General features: G+C 48.2%; 1 protein-coding gene and 1 pseudogene across 2 annotated transcripts in view; one reads left to right on the forward strand and one right to left on the reverse strand.

Moving 5' to 3' along the window:
• Positions 1 to 26,987, reverse strand: part of LOC147673880 (cytochrome P450 2D17-like) — a 464,170-nt gene that overhangs the window by 387,498 nt on the left and 49,685 nt on the right. The window lies entirely within an intron of this gene.
• On the forward strand, positions 733 to 3,194 carry LOC147673881 (uncharacterized; annotated as a pseudogene).

Below are 26,987 nucleotides of genomic sequence, written 5' to 3' on the forward strand. Positions count from 1 at the left end.
TCGACGGAAAGGAGAAGATCTATTTTAATCAAGATAGACCCGAAGTTGGGGGAACTAGCCACATCCGAGGCAGGTCCAATGGCGGAGGGTAACCTCTTCGGGGACCCGTTCGTCAAAGAGCTGGGCAAATTCGTAAATACCTTCAATTCTCTGGACAAGGCTCAGACGTCCGTCAAACGAATCTTCACGCCACGTGGAAGGGGCCGCTTGTCTGGCACACCCTACAACAGAGGCTCCTACAAGCAAGGTGACTCTCACATTGGTCAATACCAGGACCCCGACAAGTTCGGGAATTTCTACCACACCAGAGGCTATCCCCGCTGCCGTGGTGGACGAGGAAGAGGAGATGGCGGCTACAATAATCACAGAGGTGAGACTTCAAGATGTAACGGGCCTGAAAGTGGGGGCAGGCTCCAGTTTTTTCTTCAGGCATGGTCTTCACTCACCTCCGACGCCTGGGTCTTACAGACCGTTGGAGGGTTCCAAATAGAATACTCAGGACTCTCCAGGCAGCCCGTTCGCCCCAGACCTATCAGCTTCACGCCGGACCAATGCTCTCTGATAAACAGAGAGGTTGCGGATCTCCTGCGGAAAGGGGCCATTGTGCAGACAGAACTGCACCCGCGAGGTTTCCTCAGCAATATTTTTATTGTAGAGAAGCAGGACGGGGGCTATTGCCCAGTGATAAATCTCAAGGAATTCAATGGCTGGCATATTTACCGCCATTTCAAGATGGAGGGCATTTACCTCCTGTGGGATCTGCTTCAGGAAGGGGACTGGATCGTCCGGTTGGACCTGAAGGACACCTATCTCACGATCCCCATCTTCGCTCCCCACAGGCGTTTTCTTCAGTTTCAGTGGGGTCAACAGATTTACGAGTTTGCCTCCCTTCCTTTCGGACTGTCGTCCGCTCCGTGGTGTTTTACCAAGGTGCTGAAACCGGTGGTAGAGCGCTTGCGCACGGAGGGCATCCGTCTTATAATTTATCTGGATGACATGCTCCTCCTGAATCAATGTCCACAGAAGTTGCTGACCCACCTTCAGAGGGCGGTCAACCTTCTAGAATCCTTGGGGTTCATAGTCAACCAAGCCAAGTCGGACCTACTCCCATCCAGGAGAATGCAGTTCCTGGGTTTTCTGATAGACTCAGTGGAGGCCACCTTGTCCCTGCCTTCTCGGAAACTGTCCAGGATCAGGCACAAGTTGAGACACACCCTGGCACGTCCAATGATCCTGTTGCGGCACCTAGCCAGGGTTGTGGGTCTCTTATCGTCATCCATTCAGGCGATATTCCCGGGGCCCCTTCATTACCGGGCCCTTCAACGCCTCAAAGCGTTTCACCTCTGCAGAGGTCTCACCTACTCCCAGGTCGTTCCCCTTACAGAGGAGGCCAGGACGGAGCTTCGATGGTGGATCGCGCATATGGATGCCTGGAATGGTCAGGCGATCTTCGGTTCCAAACCGGACTTGGTGATAAAATCGGACACCAGCGGCCTGGGAACGCATTGCGGCGCTGTTTCTACAGGCGGAGTATGGTCATCCACAGAGAGAAATCTTCACATCAACTGTCTGGAGTTGATGGCGGGGTCGTTTGCGGTGAAGTGTTGGACGAAAGACAGGATTCAGTGCTGTGTCCTTCTAAAGATGGACAATGTGGCGGCGGTGCGCTACATCAACCACCTGGGAGGAACCAGGTCCAGGGCTTTGTCCGACCTTGCCCGGACTCTTTGGGAGTATTGCCTATCCAACGAAATATCCCTGTTGGCAGAGCACCTTCCAGGCTCAGCCAATCAGGTGGCAGACTGGTGGTCTCGTCATTGGAGGGACGCCAGACTATGGCAACTTCGCCCGGATGTGTTCGAGGCGATCCAGGACAAATGGGGTCCGTTCACAGTGGACCTCTTTGCTTCCCGTCTGGACGCTCAGCTGGAGTGCTATTTCAGTTGGCGACCAGACCCGGAGGCAGCGGCGGTACATGTGTTTCTGCAGGATTGGAGCACGGAGAGGGGCTACGCGTTCCCTCCCTTTGCGATGATCATGAGAGTGTCAACCCAGGTACGGAGACACCGAGCGGATCTGGTGGTGATCACCCCGATCTGGAGGTCGCAAGTCTGGTTTCCAGTTCTGATGGAACTTTCCTGGGATTTTCCAATCCCTCTACCCCGCGTTCCAGATCTCCTCAAGAATCCTCAAGGGGATCCTCACCACCTCCTGACCACAGGCAACCTGTGTCTGATGGCCTGGTGGGTTACAGGCAACGCTGGCAAGTCCCGGGACATTCGGAGGACGCTGTCACGCTGTTGGCCAAATCCTGGGCAGACAGTACCAACAAGAGGTACCGATCAGCATGGTCTTGGTGGAGTAGTTGGTGTCTGCGACTGCAGATTGATCCAGTGGGGTCAGACATTGTCCACGTCCTTAATTTTTTTGCTTCTCTGGCAAACGACGGCTTAGCGTACAGATCAATCAATACCTTTAGGTCGGCCATATCGGCAGGCCATATCCCGTTGGATAACCACCCGATAGGGGAACACCCTCTGGTCTGCAAACTGCTGCGGGGGATTAGGTTATCAGTTCCTCCAGAAACCCGCTATTCAGTTTTATGGGATGTGAATAAGGTTCTTAACTTGTTTCGAGAGTGGCCGTCCAATAAATACCTGTCTAGGAAGCAAATTTCAGCGAAGCTGGCAATGTTGCTTTGTCTGATCTCGTGTCGCAGAGTCTCAGATGTGAGAGCCTTGGATCTTACAGGTCGTGCCTTAACCCCGGATGGGGTTACCTTCCATATTTCTAGATGTACCAAAGGGGATTCCCGATCTATCTCGTATCCTGCATTCCCGGATGTCCCGAAGTTATGTGTGGTTAGGGCACTGAAGGCCTATGAAGTGGCGACGATTGATATACGCCCACTGGGTGTCAAACAGCTGTTTATTGCTCTTACTAAACCACACGGGGCGGTTTCATCCCCTACTATTGCGCAATGGGTGCGATGGGTTATGCAGGAAGCTGGCATAGATATTTCCCAGTTTGGAGCCCATTCCGTGAGAGGAGCAATGGCGTCCAAGGCATATTCCCTGGGGGCTCGCCTGGAAGACATTCTGAAAGCTGCAGACTGGTCTTCAGACTCCACCTTCAAGAGATTTTACTTTAAGCCAGTAGTGTCTCTGGCTTCACTGGTGGTGGATAAGCTTTGAACTAGCCTAATCAGAAGCTTCCGCTCCTGACATAGAATGAAAAATGTCCTAGCTAACGGACAGGAAAGTTTCAATTCTATTAAGGAGGCAGAGGCGAGGATTAGCCCACCCTGTCTTCATTCGAACCCTCCCAGAATTGCCAAATATTACCAATAATATGGCGTTGTGGACGCGATTCACGGTGGAGGCGCGTCTCACCCGGGGACTGCTAGGACAATGCCGGATGCACTGCATCCGGCATTGTCCTAGCAGGATGCAGTGCACTGCATCCGGCATTGTCCTAGCAGTCCCCGGGTGAGACGCGCCTCCACCGTGAATCGCGTCCACAACGCCATATTATTGGTAATATTCGTGCATGGCCACTATTGCCTACACGCATCCGGCGCTGTCCCAGCAGTCCCTGGGTGAGACGTGCCTCCACCGTGAATCGCGTCCATAACGCCAGATTAGTGGTAATTTTCGTGCATGGCCACTGTTGCCTACACGCTCCAAACTACTCCCCGAATACACCAACAGCGGAGTAAGAGCTGCCATTTCATGCAGTCACAAAACGGTTCCTGAAACCCTTTCATTATAATAAGCGGTTCGTGTCTGGACCCCCATAAAAGACCTCCCTGAAATAAAATCTACATGTACCTACGTTGAATCCTGAAGAGAAGGATCATCCCCCTCAATTCCTTTTGAGGTCCCTGACCTCGGTACATTGAGGCTTTTTTCATTCAGGCATACTTTATCAAATAGTCCTGATGATGATCCCACTTATCTAGTTGAGCTTTAGGGATCGAAACGTCGACACTAATGAGTGTGGTTACACTAATAATATTAGTAATTTGTGATTGTGTATACCTCACTCCAGGCGATACTGTTATTGCTATTTTCTGATCTGTTCACAGTACCCTGTCCTAGCTCTCTTCCTTTGCCTGATAAAAACACCCCTTTCACCCTTTCTTTATTCTTCTTTTCTCTTTATATGTACGGCACAGGCTTGTGTCAAACCATTTTGTGTATATTCTAAGATTGGACATTATCTCCATAAAATAAACTCCTTTCCCGGCTGGGTTTGGAAATCTTAAATCATATAGTTTTCCATTGTGTCTCTATATTGTATTGTTTTGATTCGTAAATTAGCTAAGCACCTTTGTCTCTGATAACTTAGTTATACCCATGGTACTTAGCTATCCGTTGGGTCCCCCTTGTATCATAAAAACCATTTTGGGACTGGGCTTGAAGCCGAGTCCAACAAAAAAAAAGAGAAAAAAAAGAGAAGGGGCCAGGGTAGGGACAACCTGATCCAATGGCTGTGGTGCAGGGTTCTCCCAGAGACCCTGCCATGGCTACAAAGTATTATTAATTTTTTAAATCACGGAAAAATCCACAGCCGAATTTGCGACTTTTTCTGAGATAAAAAAAAAAAAACAATCTCCCACGCTTTTACTTTATTTGGACCCCAGGTGGGCCAGGTCCCGGGAGCAGAGGGGATTGTAAAAGGAGGGGGGTGCACGGGGATCCCCTCCTTGGGCTTAAAGTAGCCCATCTGACTGCCACGTTACGCGGGGCAAATGATTTCAAGAATATAACAAAATAATGAAGAGTGCCCGCGGGGGACTACCACCTCCCCGGGGCTAAAGAAAACATTAGAGGGGGCCATGCAGCCCCCCCTACTAGAGCCATACATGGCCCTGGGGACTGCCACCCCCCAGGGCTGACTTCTGCAATGTCCTGGGGTACCTATCCTGGGACATTGCAGTTTGCTGTGGCTTGGCTGGAGCTTCCTACCAAGCTCTACACTTTCAACAAGCGAGATCTCATAAATGCTCTTGCCTGCTGAAGGTGGAGCATTTGTCTGTTACCTTGCCCGCTGTCAAGCAAGCAGGTAAAGAGACAAATTGCGTTGAGGTCCAGGGACCTGCATGTTTAGCATCTCCCTGTGTCTCAACGCAATGCCGGCTCCCAGAGGAGGTAGGGAGCCGACAGGCAACGCAAGTGCCTCGAGGCTCCCCCTGGGCTCCCCAATGAAGAGGCCAGGCTCTGGGTGATGGGGTCCACGGGGCCAAATCGGCCCGGGGTGGGCGGCTACTTGGCCCCCTCCCTTTAATCTATAAAAAGTTTTTTAAAAGCCCAGGTCATGGGGGATGGGGATGAAATTGGTTGGGGTAGGTGGTTGCGTGGTCCCACTCCCCCATGCAAAAAAGTGTTGGCCCTGGATATGGTGTGCCCAGGGGCACACATTGGCCCAGGGAAAGAGGTCCATGAGGCCCCCTCCACAAATATATATTTTTTAAAGATGGCAAATCACTGGAAGCCCTGCCCTCTTTTACCCCCACTCTGGAAACATGCCTTCTAGTGCACTAATAGTTGGGGGATGGAGTCCCCTTGATTACAGAGGGTCCTTGGGGGCCAGCTACCCTTACTGTTACCCCCAGTAATTCCCAAACAGCTGGACTGCAAAGAGGTTGTTGGAGGCCATGCCCCCTTTCTCCACCACTCTGCAAATGCGCCTCCTGGCACACTGGTGGTTTGAGAATTAAGTACCCTTAGCTCGAGAGGGTCCTTGGGACCAACAGGCCCTCCTGTTACCTCCAGTAAGTCCAAAGTGTGTAATTGCTAATTGTAATCGCGATTTCAGAGGCCATACCCCCTTTCTCCACCACTCTGTAAATGTGCCTCCTGGTGCACTGCTCATTGGGGGATGAAGTTTCCTTGGCTCTAGAGTTCCCTTGGGGGAAAACAAGCCCTCCTGTTACCATCAATGAGTCACACACAGCGGAATTGCTGAAAGGTGTTCAGATGCAACGTCCCCTTTCTCCACCACTTTGCAAACGTGTATCCTGCAGCACTGCTGCTTGGGGTATGAAGTCCCCTTGGATGCTGAGGGTTCCTGGGGGCCCAGAAGCCCTCCTGTTACCTCCAGTAAGTCCAACATTGCAAGATTTCTGAGAGCTGGTTGAAGGCCCGCCCCTTTCTCCAACAAACTGCAAACACAACTACTACTTAAAAAACCATAGTAATTCACTACAAAAACCTAAGGTTATAGGGATTTTATAGTTAGGAAACAGAATTTGCATAACCTTAGAAATTCACTTAAAAAACCAAAGGTTACAGGGATGTTGGGAAAGCCCCAGACCCTGATGGCATCCCAGTTGAGTTTTATAAAAACCAACCACCGCTTACTTATCCCAATTCTACGACATGTCTTTGAGGAAGCTCGTGAGACGGCATTCTGCCTCAGACTATGCGGGAGGCGCTCATAATCTCCATCCCAAAACCCAGGAAACCGGCCACACAATGCGATTCATATAGGCCCCTCTCCCTTATTAACGTGGATGCTAAGATTTTAGGCAAATTGATAGCGAATCGGATTAGTCCCCTCATGCATGCCCTGGTCTTTCCTGACCAGTTTGGGTTTGTACTGAGTAGAGGCACATCTCATAATTTGCGCACCTTTGTCTTGTGTATTGGTTTCACCTTTGCAATGTGTTAAATTAGCATGTGCTTGTTAGAAGTTTAAACGCCATTCTTCATTTTCTGCTGCCACTGCACATGACACATTTTGTTATTACAGCTTTTCGCCTAGTTAGGTATTTTGCTTTACACGAGAATAAAATTTTGCTTATAATATCAGCCTTGCTTGGTAAGCTATGTCTGTACAGTAAGTTCCGAGGCCTTCAAGATTGTTTCAACACAGCGCTTATTGTTTGGATTGATCAGCGCACAGAGTAGAAATAATATGGATGCAGCTGTGGCCAACTTTGGGTTTAGGCGCGATTAATAACGCACTGCGTGAAGCAGGAGACACATACTTGATGAATATCCGTATGCAGAGAGTTGCTCCAGGAGATGATGTGATCCATTTCTGCTGAACCCAAAGGTATGGGCCCGCCCTTCTAAACCCAAAGAGACCTTCTGTAGATATAATATAATATACTAGCTAGGGAGGGTAAACTGACGTTCTATTTAGACCTGTTTCCTTTAGCATTTTAACATGCTTTCACCCTTTGTATTTTATGGAATAGTAACCATGCTGTTAACCTTGCTCCTTATAATATGTTTGCTTGTACTAGCTAAGATACTGCGTTTGAGAACACTGCATTAGAAATAAACATTTCAAACTTGCACGTGTCCTCATTGACTCCCCGTTCTGGATTGATATGTTAGTATAACGAAAGAGTGTTCATGTGTTCCACGTTACCTGAGGTGTTCTAAGTCCATGTTCTGGGTTGTCTAAATCATTGGGGTTTTGTAAGTACCAATGAGACACTGATAGCTAGTCTGGTAGGGGATTTTGGATGCTGAGGTGAGTTTTGGCACACCCTAATTTACTGAGGTTCCAAGTCCCTATGCACAGTTCTGTACATGAGCAGAAATCCCTGCTACATGGCGCCCGATCGTTGGTGTTCTTATTACATGACACTTGAGTAGTACTTATATCGGTCCTTAACACCCTCCGCTATTGTTTCCGGAAAACAGTGGTGTGACAAACCTGCCTATATTTATATAGGTCTTGTCAAGCTTGATTCTTTCAAAATGGTTTCCTTGAATTACTACCCAGTTGTGCTACGTACGTTTCATTGTACCTTTTTCTTTCTGTGTCGCTATGGCCGCGGTGGACATTCCGCAACATAGTCGCATTGCGGTGCGCAATCACTTGCAGAATTATCATGTCCCCGTGGATGGCATGGCCGTGATTATGGTCATAAGTGCAGAGGTGGCTTACCCATACGATATTATTTACTCGTGGGTGACCTTCCCGGCTGTGAACGCAAATACCAATGTGTTCAACACGTACACTCCCACTGCTGTGCCGCAGGACTATGCTCCGTATAGGACACAGGAGGTTCCGATTGATGCTTGGCAGCACCGAGTTTGGTTTAATGGCGCCCTACCCCACTCCTTGACGGCACAGAGATTAGGTCCTTTGTCCATTCCAGGCGATACATGGCCTGTTTTGGCTGGATTTACACCGCATCCTTGACATGGAGCGGTTGCCGTTGCTGATTTGCGGCTGCTACATACAGTCACGCTTAATGTAATTAGGTCGTTAGTGCACTACATTACCCGCAATCTCCCGGACGGGGCCCCAGGTGGTGCGACGCTTCCTGCCGGACAGGGCGGAATGAAATTTAGTCCTGTAATGGTCAACGCTGTGATGGGCAAGCGCCCCCAGGATAAGGATGAATTTCCTTTCTGGCTTGCCAAGAAGTTTGACCAGCTGGAAGCGGTATTTCCTAACAAGACTCCTGGCGAAAAGCACAGGATTATGACAATTAGCATGCCTAAGGACTTGATCCCTGAAATTGGTGACTGTGAGTCTTGGGGGAAGATCTTTGCATCAGTTTATGTTATGTTATGTTATGTTAACTTTATTTTTGTATAGTGCACGGCTACTCCAACGGAGTGTCCCGGCGCTTTATGTTGGCAGCTCATGAAAAACATAACAAACACAGATATCCAGAGAACAGCTAGACAGCACAACTAAAGAGTAAAAAGCCAAGTTTTTAGGCCTCTCCTAAAAGACAACAGATTGGAGGTGCAGCGTAAGACCAATGGCAGAGTGTTCCGAGCTGGGGCGCTCTCAAACCAAAGGAACGCCCCCCAATCCGGGCCTTCCTGACTCGAGGCACCACAGCAAGAGACAGAGAGTTAGAGCGCAGTGCTCTGGTAGGACGATAAAAAGCAAGCCTACGTTGGAGATATTTAGCTCCCAGACCGAAGAGCGCTTTATGGGCCAGGGTCAGTGCCTTGAAAATTATCCGCTTACGGATAGGCAGCCAGTGGAGTGACTGTAAGAGACCGGCCGCTATGGCTCGCCTGTGAAGGCCAAAAATGGCACGCGCCGCGGAATTCTGCACGACCTGTAATCGCTGCAGTAAATAATCCGGAAGACCCAAATAAAACACGTTGGCATAATCCAATCTGGAGCCAATCAGAGCTTGCACCGTTATCTTCCTGTGCTCTTCAGAGAGCAGAGGAAGAAACTTCCGGAGCATCCTAAGGATGCCAAAACATGAGCCCGTGAGGCCGAGAATCTGAGATCTCATAGTCAGATTGTTGTCGATCTTAACTCCCAGGTTTTTGGCCACCTGGGATGCCTGAGCTGGGGGAAACATATCTGCCGGCCACCATGCCTGCCAATCAGGATCCGCGGCACAGCCAAAAAACAGCACCTCCGACTTGTCAGAGTTACATTTAAGGCCGCACCGCTGGAACCAGTTGAACACCGCCCGAGACAATCGCGAATGCTCTCCTCATCAAAATCCTCCCCTTTCCTACATGTGAAGAGAAGCTGGGTGTCATCGGCGTAAGAAACGATTTATGCGAGGTGCTTCGGCACTCCATCCATGACTGTCCTTCCAACGGTCATTAAACGTGTTCAGGATAAGCACGGACCTGAGGCAGCGGTTGAATTGGGTATGCGCCTATGCGGCTCCTTTGACGTAGTTTTGGATCTCATACTTACGAATGTCAAGGGGGATGCGGTGAACTTTCAGGTGTCCAATGCATTGCAGGCGGTTCCCGATGCTGACAAACCCCGACAGTTACCGAGGATTATTGTGGCTGCTTATAAGACCGTGGGCCGCAATAGCGTGGGGGTCAAGCCATTTTCCACTAAAGAGAAAAAGCAACCCCAAGGGCCGAAGTCAGAGAATGACGAACATCCCAAGACCAAAAAAACAAATTGGCCGAAAAAACAAAAACAGGGTAAACAACAACAGCAGAAACAGGAGTTTCGCCCACAGGACGTATTTATGACTTGCGCGATCGCACGACGATAAAATCACCTGATCGTTTTCAGGTTTCTGAACAATGCTCTCCTCGTTCTTTTTAGGACTCATCGGCTTCGTCGACCGGTGGTGGAGGTGGCGGCAGAGGTCGGGGTGGCCAGCAGGGACGCGACCGCCCGAAAGACGGTAACGGCAAGCAGGATGATTCAACACGGAAAAGACCCCAGTTTCAGAAAAAGAAAGTTGCCGCTTTAACAGCGAGATATGCCACAGATAGTGAGAACGCAGCTTCGGATTCAGACATGGGCTCTGACCTTGCTGGACAGCGCAGCAGAGATTACCATAATGCGAGAGGCCCTGCGTCCGCTACTGAAGGTGACAGCGATTTATCGATATGTTGTTGTGGAGACAGCTGATACTAGAGTAGCTCCCCCTGATAGACTTTATGAAATAGTTCTTTTAATTGAAGGTGACATACAAAGTACAATCAAGGGGGTATTTTGGGAAAATCTTACAAATACATATGACATTTTGTTAGCGGAGGATGACTGGCCCCCACCGTTTGTGCTCGCAGCTGCGAGAGGGGACGAGGTGATCCTCCATAGTTTCACGCACACAGTCTCGAAAGAGCATGCGCTGAATTTTGCAGAAGTGTGGGCTAAGGCTCTTGCGCCTGCTCTGTACCGTACACAGTGTGGTTGGGATCAATTTTCCCCACACCACGAAATACCTTTAAGGTCTATGCCACAGCCTCAACCTCAATATCCCATCCAACGTGAAGCTATGGCTTCCGTCGCGGAAATCATTGACCAATTGGAATATCAAGGTGTGATTGAAACTTGTGTGTCACTAATGAATAACCCTCTTTTTACTGTAACCAAGCCTGACGGCTCGTTCCGTTTGGTTTTGGATTACCGGCATTTGAACTCGCATTGCCGTACCTGTGCAGTCCAGAATACCCACAGCTCTGCTCTTGTGGATGGTCTTGTGCGTAAATGTTTTAAAACCACACTTGACATATCGAACGGTTTTTTTGCCCACAATTTGGACGGACTGAGTTCCCAGTGGACCAGTTTTACCTGTGACGGCAACCAACGCCACTATACTCGTTTACCTATGGGCTATAAGAATAGTCCAGGCGTGTTTGCTGCCCGTATTGTCTCTCTTTTAGAGAGGACAGACACTGATGCGTGTTCGTATGTGGATGACATATATCTGACAGACGACGAGCTTTTGGCGCATCTATGTCGTGTTGACCACATAATTTGTAACTTTGCGGACTTCGGTTACAAATTAAAGTTTGCAAAGTCCCACATTGCAGAGTATACAGTGTTGTTCCTGGGCAAGGAACTCAACAATGAAGGTAGAGGATTGGCTCCTCACTTCTTGGAGAAATGCGCACAACTGTGCGCTCCTACAACCCTGAAAAAATTACAGTCCTTGCTGGGATTTTTGAATTTTGGGTGTACTAATATTCCCGAATATGCCCAGCGTATCAAGCCTTTGTATGCTTTGATACAACCAACTTTTACCAAATCTTGCTGGCTGCCGGAACATTCAGCTATTTTGCAATCTTTGCAGGCTGATCTTCTACAGTCTAAATTCTTACTGACCCGTGATAACCACACCAACCTTGTGATAAGAATCATACTTGGGGCGGGGGGTTTCACGTACCTTACTTTTAACGAAGGAGACACAGTACCTATTGCTTACAAATCACAATAGTACACTTCGGCTGAAATGCGGTTTTCCTCTGTGGAAAAAGTTTTGACAGCAGTGCAAATGGCGTTTCTAAAGGAACGTGCGCTGTCGCAGGGAAAACGCATGTTGGTTGTAACCCCGTTTCCTGCATTAGAGGCAGTAACGAAAGCCAGTGTGCCAAATTCTAAAGCTTTGCACCCTCGGTGGATACAATGGGCAGCATCATTGACGTCTCCGGATGTCATGTTTATTTTTGATGCCTCCTTACAGTCGCAGGAGTTTTTGCACTATGAATTTGTTCATCCTGCCCCTTTGGCTATGCGGCCTTTGGAGGACTTCCATTGCATCATATACACTGATGGTTCTGCGCAGGTTGCGCATGGGTCTAAGCACGCATACGTTTCCGCTTGCGCTATTGTGGTAGGTGCCATGGTGAATGATGAAGTCGAGTCCAGACTTGTGCACACGCAGACTCTTGGGGACTGCACCGCACAATTGGCAGAGCTTCATGCTCTGATGTTTGCATTGGAGTACGCTGATCCTGGTGTGACAACTCTTATTGTGAGTGATTCTTACTACTGTGTCCAGTCTTACAATGAAAACCTGGCAATCCGGGAAGGTGCCTTTCCGACTTCCTGGAAGATGGCCATAGTTAAGCCCCTTCTAAAGAAGGCCTTGCTTGATCCTAGGATCCTCAAGAACTTTCGGCGTATTTCGCTTCTCCCAGCTCCCGCAAAAATGCTAGAGGCCCATTTAAACTATCATCTGAGTGCCTTCTTGGAGAACTCCAGCCTACTTGACCCCTCCCAGCACGGCTTTCGGAGGGCTAACAGCACCGAGTCCGCCCACAGCTAATCCTGTGCAGTGCGGGGTGCCTCAGGGCTTGTCCCTGAGCCCCACGCTCTTTAACATTTATGTTACTCCTCTTGCCAGACTTGTAAGATCTTTTGGCTGGAAGTTCTCTCCTACGCTGACAACACCCAGATTATGGTGTCTCTTTCACAAACTGCTGACATCACAGCTCGAAACTTTAAGAACTGCATGAAAGCAGTTGCAAATTGGATGGTGAGGAACTTCCTCAAATTAAATGGGGAAAAAATGGAGGTGCTGATTTTCGGAGGCAAGGAGGAGATTTGGTCTATGGACTGGTTGCCATCCGCCCTTGGAGCCTGTCCCACGCCCTCTCAGTCCGCTCGGAATTTGGGTGTTATTTTTGATACCATGCTCTCCTTTGAAAAGCAAGTCAGTAGAACGACCTCCACCTGCTGTGGTGTCCTTAGAACCCTGAGGAAATTAGTACACTATCTTTCCACCGATGCCCGCAAACTGGTCACGGTAGCTCTAATTTCCTCAAGGTTAGACTATTGTAACGCATTGTACCTTGGAATTAATAAATTACAGATACAACGCTTACAAACAGTACAAAACGCAGCAGCCCGGTTTGTTGATGACGCCCCGAGGCTCGCATCAGGCACCTCTATTAGGAAGGATCTACATTGGCTCCCCATCCAGGTCAGAATAGAGTTTAAGGTCCTGTGTCTCACCCACCATGCTTTGCACGGTCTTGGTTCGGAAGATATCAAACTCCTGGTGACCCCTTATGTCCCCCTCAGGGCACTCCGCTCAGCCAATAAATATCTTTTGTCTGTACCTAAAAGCAATAAAGTCAGATGGGGCGATAGAGCTTTTCGCTCCCGTGCGCCTAGAATTTGGAACACCCTTCCGGCTGAGATCAAGGGACTTACCTCCCACTCCCTCTTCCGAAAGGCTTTGAAGACCTGGCTCTTCAGGGAGGCCTATCATTAATCCGGTTCATTTCGCTCACCTCTCACACAGTTCTTCCATCTTCAGCACCTTGACGCCTACGGGCAAAGTAGCGCTCTACAAATTTTTCCTCAACTCAACTCAAAACCTGTTCTTTTGGATTCAGAATGATTTTCGTGATTCCAAGGGTAGCACAATAAAACATAAAATGATCGGGGTCTGAGTGGCTGAGCTTAAAGAGCAATTGCCCCTCGTGTTTGTGATTCATACTCTCGGTCATCAGCGCGTGGGAGTCCACGCTGTTGGCAATTCGCTTGCCGATGAGGCAGCAAAATCAGCGGTATCGACATATTTGGTTGCAGCAGTTACACGTTCCAAAAGTAAGATTGATGATGACATCTTGGCAGCTGTTGCTGCAACTGAGAAGGGAGGTAAATATCCAAAAGGATTCCCTTTGAAGTATTCATACCACTTAAGTCCTGATAAAGTTCCTTATGTGAAAATTCCTGACGCTGGTGAGAGGTTACTTCCCAACGCGGACCGCAGGCCTACTCTGATTACCGCAGCCCATGAAGGTGTTGCGTCTGCGCTTTTGGGCGCTTGGGCTACTGTAGGTCAGTTACAACAACGTTTCTGGTGGCGGGGACTGTACAAACAGACGCGTGACTATGTCCTTCAATGTGACATTTGCCAGCAGATTAAGCCTTCGACTGCTGCGCGTCCACCCCAGACACAGTTGTACATTTCTAATAAACACATTGGGTGTGTTTATTTAGATCACTGTGGTCCCTTTTCTTCTGATACTGCGTATAAGTACATCTTAGTAGCAGTTGATTCATGCACATGCTTTGTGTGGGTCTGGCCTTACCGCAACGCTGATTCACGGACTGTCATAAGAGACTTGCGTATCTTTGTAGGGATTTTTGCCTGTGGAACCTTCCATTCGGATCAGGGTCCGGCTTTCGCCTCTAAGGCGTATATGGATGCCATGACTTCGTTGGGGGTCCTAGTCAAGTTTTCGTCTCCATACAGACCTGAGGGTAATAGTGTTGTGGAACGGATGAACCGAGATTTAAAGCAGTCTTTGACGGCTCAAGTTATAGGCACTGGCAGGAACTGGCTGGCCCATCTCAATGGCGTGCAGCGTGCTCTTAATACTCTCCCTAGAAGGTCTCTGGGTGGGGGGACCCCATACGAAATGCTCTTTGGTATCAAGATGTATGTACCGGACCTTGACGGTCTAGACTTGGTGGCTCAAGCTGCCTCCTTTGACGAGATGGACATTGCAATGTTTTACAGAGTCTACAAAAGACAAGAGACTGTCTTGCAAAGGAACATTGGCCCTCCACCTCGGATGACGCGTTGCTGATCCCGGTAGTTGGCTGGCTACCCGAAGCTGGAGAACTAGTTCGTGAGAAGATCGATAACAAGAAAGAATTTGGTCCCTCTTATCGAGCTCCAGTTCCAGTGCTTGGAGTGAAGGGCACAAGAACAGTCCTTTTACATCCACTTCCAGGTCGTAAGGAGAACAGGTATATCTCCATTGACAATGTCAAGATACACAGAGTGGCCGATTCTTCTTAGTAGGCAGTCTCATGTCCTTCGATTTTGAGAAATTCTGTTTTGGCCCCGGTTTTCAATCCTGTGCCTGATGTTGCTCTCGAGTTGCCTGCTATTTCCAGTCCTTTATTGAGTATACTGCCTGGTACTCAACATGATGAAAATGACTATACTTATCCTACTGACTTATCGATGCCTGATTTGCAAACTCGCTTGGCTACCGAATCCAGATTTTCATTTGACACTATTTCCCACACATCTACATAGCCCTCGAAGATTTCTGTTTTGGCAAGACTATTTAAAAAGCATTTTTTGATTCCCCATTGGACTTACATTTGGATGATGCTTTTTTCGATTTACCTTTTTATGACAATTGGTTTTGTGTTTTATTTTTTCCGTCTCGTCAATGGACACTATGTAGAGGAGAGAACTAGCATTCGACATATCAATGGAACTTTGGCTCCCCATTCCTCATCACACAGAGTGCAGAGAGACTTGGCTTTTGTTAACATAACTGCTTGGCCTGTCTTAGATGGGATTGTATGGGATGCTGTTCGATTTCAAATTCATGGGCTCACTGAGGTTATAAATGTCCCTAATGTGCTTAGAGTGTCCATGGGTGATGTGGTTAAACAAAATATACGTTCTGATGATTGGGATGTTCAGGCAGTTGAATCATTGTTTTCTGATTTGAAATATTATGCTGCCTTTGATGCTGAAGATTTGTACTTGGAGTCTGCTAATTACGGTGATTTGTATTGTTATCAACATTTTGGCAATCACTACCTGCATAAAGCTAATACCAGGAGACTCACTGTAAATTACACCCAGTGGGAACACTGTCCTGCTCCTATACAAGGCAGTTCTGCATCCTTTTTGAAAAGGTTCACTTACTTTACAGATTTTAATCAATCTAATCCTAATGCCTTTTTTTTAAAATGGCTGAAAAGTCCATTTCCAAAGTTAGACTTACAGATACTAAATTATTGTATTCGAAGTCCTTTCTAGACCAGTTGACCGTTGGGGGCTACGAGTTGTGGAAGGATACAATTGACCTTAAATCAGTTTGGGGTTCTAAAAGCTGGCAAGTGCAAGGCACTGAGGCTTTGCACCGTGAATGCCTCATCCCGAACCATATGTTGTTTTTGAATTCTACTATTTCACAGACAACATGCTTTGGATTGGCAACTCCTAAAAGATTAAATGCTCCATCTTTTCCTGATTTAGAAGAATATTCGGGTTGGTGTAATTTTACAAAATTCTCCATGAGAGAGTTATAAACTCTATTATTGAATTCCTCCTTTAACGTATCCAGTTTGGATCCCAAAGGCTGGTTGCTCTGGCACAGAAGTGCTGATTCATGCCAGCATCGTTTTCTGGGTTTAGATCAAGGCTTTACACAGGTCAGGGTAGATCCCCGTTTTGAAAGTGGCCATTCTATGACTACCTATTCTGTAGGCAAATTGTGACAGAACTGGCTCAGACATTCTACCTTGGCATCAGTTAAACTCCATTTATCTAAACTGACTGATGATGTTGATTTGAATGATTTTATTAAAGGCCCGGATAAAGGTAGATCTATAAGATGGATATATGCTGTTTATAACGAATTCTGGAAAGCTTCCCAGGCTGAGGCGGCTACCCGCCTTAGGGCTATAGATCAAGCTAATTTAGAAAAAGTGCTAGCAGTTGTAGATAACAGCATTAACACGCTCTCTTCTCGCATTTATACGTTAGATAATATTGTGTTATCTGTTGTAGATATTGTGCAAGATGAAGTGTCTGCTTTGTACCACGGTCAGAATCAGTTGCGTTCCATTATGCAATTTGCATGGACCTTGCAGACCCTTAAGGCAGGAAAAGTGCTGTGGCATTACATGAATAAGTCATCCTTATTTGCCCCTTTTAATTTGACTGACAAGCAAAGCTTACTATCAATGAAGGATGCTTCTTTTTCCATGCTACACATTGAGAGGTTAGAGCCCTTACCGTTTTCTGTGGCAGAAGCCAATGCTGCTACGTGGCTTATTCACAGTTTAATAACTCTGCTGTTTCCTTTATTTGAATTTTAAAACTGTGTGAAGTACTTTGCCATTGGTAGATACGAGCCTCTTGGAAGTTCTTATCTCCATGAAGCCTGGTCGCTTCCTTTTACATATAGATGCCTTAGGGAGGGAAGAGAAGTTTATTTGAATGGTGAAGAATGCACTGAAACACCGGATCATAATGTGTCGGCATATCCAATTAAATGGCTCTTGCAACCAAAACGAGCCTAATTTAGCCTGTATTTTGAAAGGTACACCTGTGCCTACAATAGTTCCCACATTCACATTGCTGGCTAACAGGAGTTATTTACTTTTAAACAATGAGGATTGTTGTGGGTTAATAAAAGGGATTGCTTATGTCGTTACAGTCAGTGAACGTGTAGTTTGTTGCAAGAATGTAATACATCCATCCCCGCATGGGAAACTTGATGTTTCCATCTGGCCTAAGATTCCGACCTTGAAAGCAAAGTTCAATAAGATGAGTCGCATAAGAGCTCTATTGTCCCAGAAAGAAGTTGCCCTCACATCTGCTCGTGAAACATTTGTCCTTCACGTGGCAAACACCTGCATAGAAGTGCATGCCTTATTAAATACTGATTTGCCCTTGCACTTCGGTGAGTTAATTCACACTATCTTCAATGCGTCCTCCACTTCGGGGTTGCCTCACTTTTTTAAGGTTGTAAGCAGTGGCTTGGTGATTTCCTTCCAAAAGATTTTCGGAGTCATTCCAGCTTTCTTCCATTCTATTTTCTCCAGCCTGTTTGGTGGATTTACCTTGCTACTGGCTCTTACTGCTGGCGTGCTATTACTGTTCTGTCTATTTCAAAATGGTGCACATCCTGTGTTACAAGACGGGCTGTCTCGGCTAGGGCTCCTTCGCGCCCGGATGCTTGAGTACTATGGTGCGCTGCCTCTTGCTACACTGAGTGCAGCTTATGGATTATAGTTTCGATTTTCCTTCTTTACATGCTTCCAGCCAGTTTTTCATTGCCTGAGTTGCGACTTCGATTGGGCCCTGGATTTGTGTCTCTGCAATACAGTGTCTCCCGATGCAGATTATAATCAACTTATGAGTCCCTTAGTTACTCATGAATTGCTTTGTTCTGATGGCGGGATTATGGCCTTTGCAGAGATGCATGGTATACTGGGTCGTTGGAATGTGTTCGCAGCGGCGCAAGATTTCTTGGCTCGCAGCTTCCTCGAGAACCCACCGAGTTGTCCTCTGATCGTGCAAGAGGCTCCGGTAATTGAAGAGCATGTATGTTCTTTCCCTTTATTTAAATTGGATGGCAGATCTATTTTCGGATGATAACAGTGACTGCCTGTTGGAGGCTGTTGCTGCATATTTTGCATATTCATTATTAGGATGAACTTTGTTTACAGTCTCGTTTTCTTGACCTACACCTTTCATTGGATTATTGGATTTTTTTTTTTGGCCCCTCAAAATTTTTGAAACACTTGCCTGTTGTCTTTTTCAATGTCGGAAAATTAGATTTTTTTCTCGAAAATTGTGGGTTTTTTTCCTTTTTGTTTTTGAAGTGCCAAATTAGAGACTTGTGTTTGAACTATCGATCTTGAACTCTGCGTTCCTAAATTTGCTCCTTCATACTTGTCCTATCAGTGCTCGGATCAAAGGGAGGGTGTCTTGTGCATTGGTTTCACCTTTGCACTGTGTTAAGTTAGCATGTGCTTATTAGAAGTCTAAACGCCATTTTTCCTTTTCTGCTGCCTCTGCACGCGACAGATTTTGTTATTACAGGTTTTCGCCTAGTTAGGTATTTTGCTTTATACGAGAATAACATGTTTGCTTATAATATCAGCCTTGCTTGGTAAGCTATGTCTGTACAGTGAGTGCTGAGGCCTTCAAGGTTGTTTCAACAGAGCGCTTATTGTTTGGATTGATCAGCGCACAGAGTAGACATAATATGGATGCAGCTGTGACCAACTTTGGGTTTAGACGCGATTAATAATGCACTGCGTGAAGCAGGAGACACACACTTGATGAATATCCGTATGCAGAGAGTTGGTCCAGGAGATGATGTGATCCATTTCTACGGAACCCAAAGGTATGGGCCCACCCTTCTAAACCCAAAGAGACCTTCTGTAGATATAATATAATATACTAGCTAGGGAGGGTAAACTGAGGTTCTATTTAGACCTGTTTCCTTTAGCCTTTTAACATGCTTTCACCCTTTGTATTTTATGGAATAGTAACCATGCTGTTAACCTTGTTCCTTATAATATGTTTGCTTGTACTAGCTAAGATACTGCGTTTGAGAACACTGCATTAGAAATAGACATTTCAAACTTGCACGTGTCCTCATTGACTCCTCGTTCTGGATTGATATGTTTGTATAACGAAAGAGTGTTCATGTGTTCCACGTTCCCTGAGGTGTTCTAAGTCCATGTTCTGGGTTGTCTAAATCATTGGGGTTTTGTAAGTACCAATGAGACATTGATATCTAGTCTGGTAGGGGATTTTGGATGCTGAGGTGAGTTTTGGCACACCCTAATTCACTGAGGTTCCAAGTCTCTATGCACAGTTCTGTATATGAGCAGAAATCCCTGCTACACCTTGTTCGCCATTCTGCAGGATATTGACCCTGACACAACGCAGTGGCGGTCTTCCTTGATGCCACCAAAGCATTTGACACCTTGGAGTGGGATTACCTAGCATATGTGCTCCAGCCTATGGGCTTTCCCGCCCCCTTTTTGGCATGGATAAATCTGCTAAACACCGGCCTACAGGTAAGAAGTCTTGTGAACGGCGTTCGCTCCTCTCCCTTCACAATAGCCAGGGGCACCAGACAGAGGTGCCCTCTCTCGCCCCTCCTCTTCACCCTGGCTATTGAGCCTCTGGCCACTAAAATACGCCAGCACTATTGGGACCACGCCCTTATATACCCAATAGGCAAGTTCTTACATCTTTATACGCAGACGACCTTAATCTATACCTCCACAATCCGGAAGACAGCCTCAGTCCTATCCTACGGCTGTTCATCCTCTTTGGTCACTTGTCTGGGATTAAGATCAACTGGGGGAAGTCGCAGATATTCCGTCTCATGAAGTCCACTCCGCGGTACATCGCCAGCTACCCTCTTGCGTGGTGCGAAGACACAGTAAAGTACCTTGGCATAGTTATCACTCGCGACCGCAGTGACCTGATGACGGCTAACTATGGGCGCGCCCTTGACCTCATCACTGATAAGATTTCAAAGTGGATCGTTATGCCTATCTCCTTAGCTGGATGCGCCTCGTTAATCAAGATGATCATCCTGCCTAAATTACTCTACTTGTTTACTAACATCCCATACACCCCTAGTCGACATTTCTTCATGGCTCTCAAAACTTAACTCATACGTCTCATATGGGCAGGGAAACCCGCTAGGCTACAATGGGACATTCTCAAACGCCACTTCGCAGAGGGCGGCTTTGAAATCCCTGACTTGAAACTATATTTCAGGTGTGCCCAGGCTCATTTTGCATCATACTGGGTAAACCCCCCTACATGCTGCACCTCGCAGTCGAAGAAGGCTATATGCTTCCGATCCCCTGCTCGGCATTTCTCAGCGCACCTCCCATCTCTCGCCGCCTGGCCTCCACTACTGTGGAATGAACCATCAGCGCCTGGCAAGCTCTGGCTCGCCGTCTTCATGCACCTCTGCTATACTCTTCCCTGTTCCCCCTGCTGGGTTGACTGGATCTCCCCATTGCACAAGAGGGTGGCTGCTGCCGGCTCCAGTACAAAATCTCCATCACAAGCAGGGGGGAATTATATAACAACGGAATGTTCCGTACCAGTGAGAAATTCTTTGGCAATACCACACCCACTCCCCTGGAGCGTTTTTTTATATCAGATTGAGGCAAGATGTGAAAGCCCTCACCCCATGCTTCCTGCAGGAATACCCCATTATGTCCCCACTACATGCCCTCCTTCAGCAAACCACCCTTACACACCTGGTTTCGCTGCTCTACCGATCCACTCAGAGCGACAGCACGCACACTCCCCCTCTGGCTCGCTCCCTCTGGGAAGACGGACTGGGATCCCCTATGTCTGATAAACAATGGACATTTTGCTGCCAGCAGACCAGTACAGTATCCGCTAACAGCAGACTGCATACCATACACTACAAATATATCCACCGACTTTACTATACACCTGCACGTCTGAAACGCCTCCATCTCCGCGACTCTGACCACTGCGACTGCTGTGGTTGTGAGGGGGCTGATTTCTGACACCTAGCGTGGGACTGCCCTCCCATACGGAGATGCTGGATGGACGTTCTGATGGCACTTGACCAAATGACTGGTCTGCATGTGCCCGAAGAACCCCTAGTGACGCTTTTAGGACACACGGTGGTACTTGCTACATCGGTGCGATGCTACGTCCCCTTGCGCTCCTCCTCGCACAGAGACGGATCGCTTGTCGCTGTGGTAGGGGACGGGACCCCCAAAGTTAAAGACTGGTTGCAGGACCTCCTATATTATAAGGAACAATTGCACACGTATGCCGACCTTCTGCCACCCTCTTCCCACCCATGCGATATCTGGTTCCCTCTCCACTCATATCTCCTAGCGCACCCAATTACTGAGCATAAGGCTACTGACCCATGCTCTCCCGAGACTACAGGACACACTTGAGAAAAACATATTCCCCCTCCACGTATGGGACTGATACGGGGTCGCGCTCCAGGACATCTGGTTGTTCAGGAAAATGGCTGCTTTCATCATTCGACTTAACACCATCTGTCGTAATGTTTACATGGTCTAGCTGAAATGTCATTATGGTAAAGTGATACTGTTTCTTTTTTTAATTTTTTCTCTCTATGCAAAACTCAATAAAGAAATTTTAAAAAAAAGGTTACAGGGATGTTATATTTGGGCTCAGATTTCACTCATACAAAATCAGTGAAATTCAGAAGTTCTAGTTATCTCAGCTAACTATAACTTATTCCCCCACAATACCCTGCTTATTACCTCACATATTACATCACTCATGACACGGTCAGTGATATCACTAATTACATCTCAAATAGCATCACTGATTACATCTTCTACAGAACCACTCACACCCCCACACAACTTCTTGTACACCAACTCACACGCCCACACAACCACTCACATACCCATTCTTAGACCCATGCCAATACTCACACACCCAATCATTCCTACATAGAGCCACTCACTCACCCACTCATTCACTCGTACAACCACTCACAACCATTCACTCACCCAAACAGCCTCTCAACACAGTCCCTCACTCACCCATGCAAACACGCACACACTCACTCACACACCCATAACAACAACTTACATACCCATACACACATCCATACAAGCACTCACACATCTGCTCACTCACCCATTCACACAGACACTCATGCTACAATACAGCCACTCAAACACCAACCCACTTAAGCAAACACCCACTCAAACAGCCACTCACTCACCCATACAGCCACTAAAACACCCAGTTACTCACTCATCCAGCCATTCAGACACCCACTCACCCATATATTCACTAGACACCCACTTACCCACCCATTGAGCCACTCATACCACCACTCACTCACCCATATAATCACTGTCACACCAGCTCACTCACCAATACATTCACTCACACATCATCTCACTCACCCACAGAGCCACTCTTAAAAACACACTCACTAAATGACATCATCAAGTGAGTGTGTTTTTATGAGTTTATGGATGTTAAACATACCTACTACAAAAGGTAAATTAGTATACTGGGTCCACTGCTACTGAGTTATACTACTTCTGAAATCAATTATGTGAGTGGCTGTGCGACTGTATTCTTGTGTGTATTGGTGTTTAAGTGGCTGTGTCGGTGTATAAGTGGGTGTGTGGGGGCGTGGCTTGGTGCCAGCGAAGATGGATGCCTAGTAGCGAGCTCTGCCAGAGCAAAGCCCTAATTCCCCTTGAAATCCGTTTAGAATCCTGCAGGCTGCACTTCAGAGAGGTCGGAATGACCTCGAGAATGTAAGCGGCATCGGCTTCTGCAACTCGGAGGATCTGGGACGCCTCCGATATCGTGGCGTACCCGGTGCTTGTGGCAGCGGCGGGGAGAGCCTGGGAGACGGGTGGCGGGCACTCCTGTCTGCCGCCTACGCACCATCCCGGCGCTGGGGCCTGCGGTGGCACCTGCTTCCTAGGGGTGCATTTGGACCTCGGTGCCTCCACCAACTCCGCCACGGTGCCTGAAGGGGGCCGCGCATCGAGCCGTGGCCCCTATGTGAAACTAATAGGCGGCACGCGGTATTGAAGCTCAGAGGATTGGAAACTCCTCCGTCATCACGATGTCCCTGGGACTCACGTGGAGGCCTGGTGGGCCTGTGAGCCGGTGAAAGGTACTCCTCTGTACAACCTACACAACTGCCCGGAGGTGAGACCAGCGGGGGTGCCTGCTCTCAGGAGGGGGGCGGTCCTCGGCGCCCCCACTAACCCCACCACAATATCGCAGGGGGTGGCACAGTAGACCGTGGCCCTGAGTGCAGCAGAGGGGGATATTAACGGCTTATGGCGAGACCCTGTGAGGACTGAGAAATGCTGCTGAGTGGAGGCTGCGTTGGAGGCCGTATGTGAGCTCTGCTACATTGGACCTCTGGAACAACTGGATTGCGGTGGACCCCAACTGCGCGTGACCCCCTCCCTGTGCCCAAGCAACCTGCTGCCTGACGGGCCCTTCTCGAGGGGGGGAGAGCCCCTGAGTGAGCAAGGCATAGTGAGAAACAGCCAGAGGTGGACATCCAGTGACCCATACGCCCGAAGATCCAGGTGAGGCCAACACCGCCGGGTTGCCTTGAAGCTCGAGGACCAAGAAGGGAGAGCCCGGCGGAATAACATTCGCGTGGTGGGCATTCCAAAGACTCAGAAGGGCCTAGTATGGACTTCTTCCTCGAAGATTTGATCCTCAACTGCTTGAGACAGAAACAACTCTACTATGTTCACAGTCGAGAGGGCGCACCGTGCGCTGATCCCCAAGCCCAAACCAGGAGCTCCACCGAGGACCATCATTACGAAAATCCTCAACTATAGGGACCTGGACGCCATCTTGAAGGCCACCAGACAGATGGGAGACCTGCAAAATGAGAACGCAGCAGTCAGGCTCTTCACTGATTTTACGCTCAAAGTGCAACAGTAATAGAGCTCATTTGATGGGGTGAAAGCAGTACTTCAGGGAAAATGTATTAAATACATGATGTTCTTCACTGCAAAGCTCAAAATAATTGCTGGCGGCAAGTCCCTCTTCTTCACTACACCTTTTGAGGTGCAGGACTGGCTAGACAGAGGCGCATCGCAGACGTCACCGGGCTCACTGGATGGCAGATCTGACACCGACAGAACGAGTCAGCGCTCATGGCGATCAAGATCTTGCAGCCCTGACATGGGCGAGACTCAGCGACGCTAGTGGACGCACATTGTGTGGAGAGATTACATTTTCGGATCTCTGCAAGTTGTACTGTAATGTATAAATCTTTCTATGTTATTGGGGGGATGGACTTACTGGGGCGGTGCCAACCGGGAGGGCGATGTGCTCTCCATGCCCGGAACGGGCTAGATTTACACAGATAGGGCTGGAGACACTTCCTGACTTTAAGTATTTGCACTTCCTGGGCGGAGTGCCCAGCAGGCCATGGGACATTGATAAATGCATTTGGTGGGGGGCTGGATGGAACTGATGGTGCTGATTGGGTATATTCAAAATATGTGTGCATATGCTTGCAAGCTACTAAGTGTATGGGGAAAGGCATTTAGCGGCTGGAGTTGGTGCCAGTGCATTTCCCCACCTAACAGTTTTCCAGGGGGAGGGGTTTTTCTCTCTCTCTTTTTTGGGGCGAAAGGCGCTCTGCTAGTTGGGGATGTGGGCTGTTGTAAACCTACGTGGCAGGGTACCAGGGTGGGGGGCGGGGGGCAGTTTCATTGTTATTTCTTGATGGTGGGGAGGCCTGGGGGGGTGAGGGCTGGAGTTGGTCATGCAGGGAATGTACGTGTGAGAGGGTGCGTGTTGCAGGAGCTACAGATGGCTTCCAGTGATGGCTACGAGATGGGATAAAAGTCTTAAAATCCTTCGTTGGAACGTCAACAAGCTCAAGAGGAGTATAGGTCCTCAATTTATTAAACGGCACCTCCCAGATGTTGTCCTCTTGCAAGAAATGCACCTTATCGGCAACACATGTCACGCACTCAACAGGTGGGGATATACACTGGCAACACATGCCGGCTTCACTTCGGGGTCCCGCGGGTGGGCATTTTATTGCGTCGTAGCTTTCCATTTGTCATTGAGTGCTCGGAGACTGACCTGCTGGGGTACTCTCGGGGAGGTGGGAAGGACGCATACTCAACTTGGTGACGGTTTATATTCCACAGGGTCTCCAAACCCAGTCCTACCATGATCTGGGAAAAGTTCTTCTTTCCCTTCCTGAGGGGAAGCTTCTAATTGGTGGGGTCTTCAATGCAGTAGTGTCGGGAGGACTGGATAGGCACCCACCACGAGACATTGCGACGGGCACAAGTGGCTCTCCAATCTCATGAAGGCATTCAGATTAATTGACCTCTGGTGTATTCGCCACCCAAACCTACAGCAGTACACATTCTTCTCGGGACCACACCACACTTTTTCTAGGATAGACTATATCCTTACACTTCTGCAGTATGACACTACCATTCGAGAGATCAAACATCTGGCACAGGGTATATCTGACCACTCCCCTAAATGGGCACTCCTCACTATTGGAGAACAGAAGGTAGGCTGTGTTGTGCCCATAAACCCCTGGTTCCTGCACAATCCTGAGGCAAAGAAGAAGATTACCCACTCGATAGACCAATACTTCCAAAAAAACGTTGGGACGGTGGAATTCCCTGCGGTCCTCTGGGAAGCATTTAAGACCGTACTGAGGGGTGAAGCCCTCTCCATAATTGCCGGACAGCGCAAAGAAAAGGAGACACAAATGCTTACCATCGAGCATGACCTTCTCGCTCTGGAGGGGGCCACGCAGGTTGACGGGAATCCGGGGGCTCTACATCGAATGCAGCTCAAAGCGGCCGAATATAAGGAACTAGCCACCGACGCCGCTAAAACCCTAGCGAGAGACAGAGACGGACGATTGTATGACCAAGGGGACAAAGCGGGTAAATTAATAGCCTGGTTAGACAAAAAGCAGAAAGCGCAGAGGGTGGTGGCTGAGCTTCAGACCGAATAGGGTGCCCCCTTTACTGAACCTCAGGAAATAATTAGCGAGTTCGCAGCACATTTCAAAAGAGCATACAGCTGGGGGTCAGAACAGCCGGAGGAGGATTTCTACGCGCTTTTGGCCGACATTGAGCTGTCCACCCTTTCTGACGACAACCGGGAGACATTGGAAGGGGTACTCACCGCAGAAGAGCTGGCCAAGGCAATCAATGAACTCCGGCCTGGGAAAGCCCTAGAACCCAACGGTATCCCTATTGAGCTGTACAAGCTTAAACCTGACTGCCTGGGTCAACACCTTAAGAATATGTTCGAGGACAGTAAAGTTCTGGGGAAGCTACCGAGAGATCAGCGCATAGCCACACTGGTGGCGATACAGAAAGAAGGGAAACCTAGAGAGCTGTGCACCTCTTACAGGCCAATATCATTGTTAAATGCGGAACCCAAAATTGTTGCGAAGCTCCTCGCAAATAGGATCAAGCCGATCATTACCAAACGGATCCACCCAGACCAATCGGGATTTATGCTGCACCACAACACAGAGCTCATCTTGCGACGACTCCACGGAGTGTTAGGACGCTGCCACACGATACAGGAAGAAGCGGATGTGGTCTCATTGGATGCCGCTATGGCATTTGCCACGCTCGAATGGCCTTATATGATGGCAGTCCTCAAAAAGATGGGCTTTGGTCCTAATTTCATTGGGTGGGTGAGCCTCCTCTACACTGAGCCATTACTCCAGGTGATGGTGAACAACAAGGTTTCAGAGATTTTCACACTGGAAAGAGGGACG

Source organism: Lissotriton vulgaris, chromosome 12 (assembly GCF_964263255.1).
Source record: "Lissotriton vulgaris chromosome 12, aLisVul1.2, whole genome shotgun sequence".
Taxonomy (NCBI): domain Eukaryota; kingdom Metazoa; phylum Chordata; class Amphibia; order Caudata; family Salamandridae; genus Lissotriton; species Lissotriton vulgaris.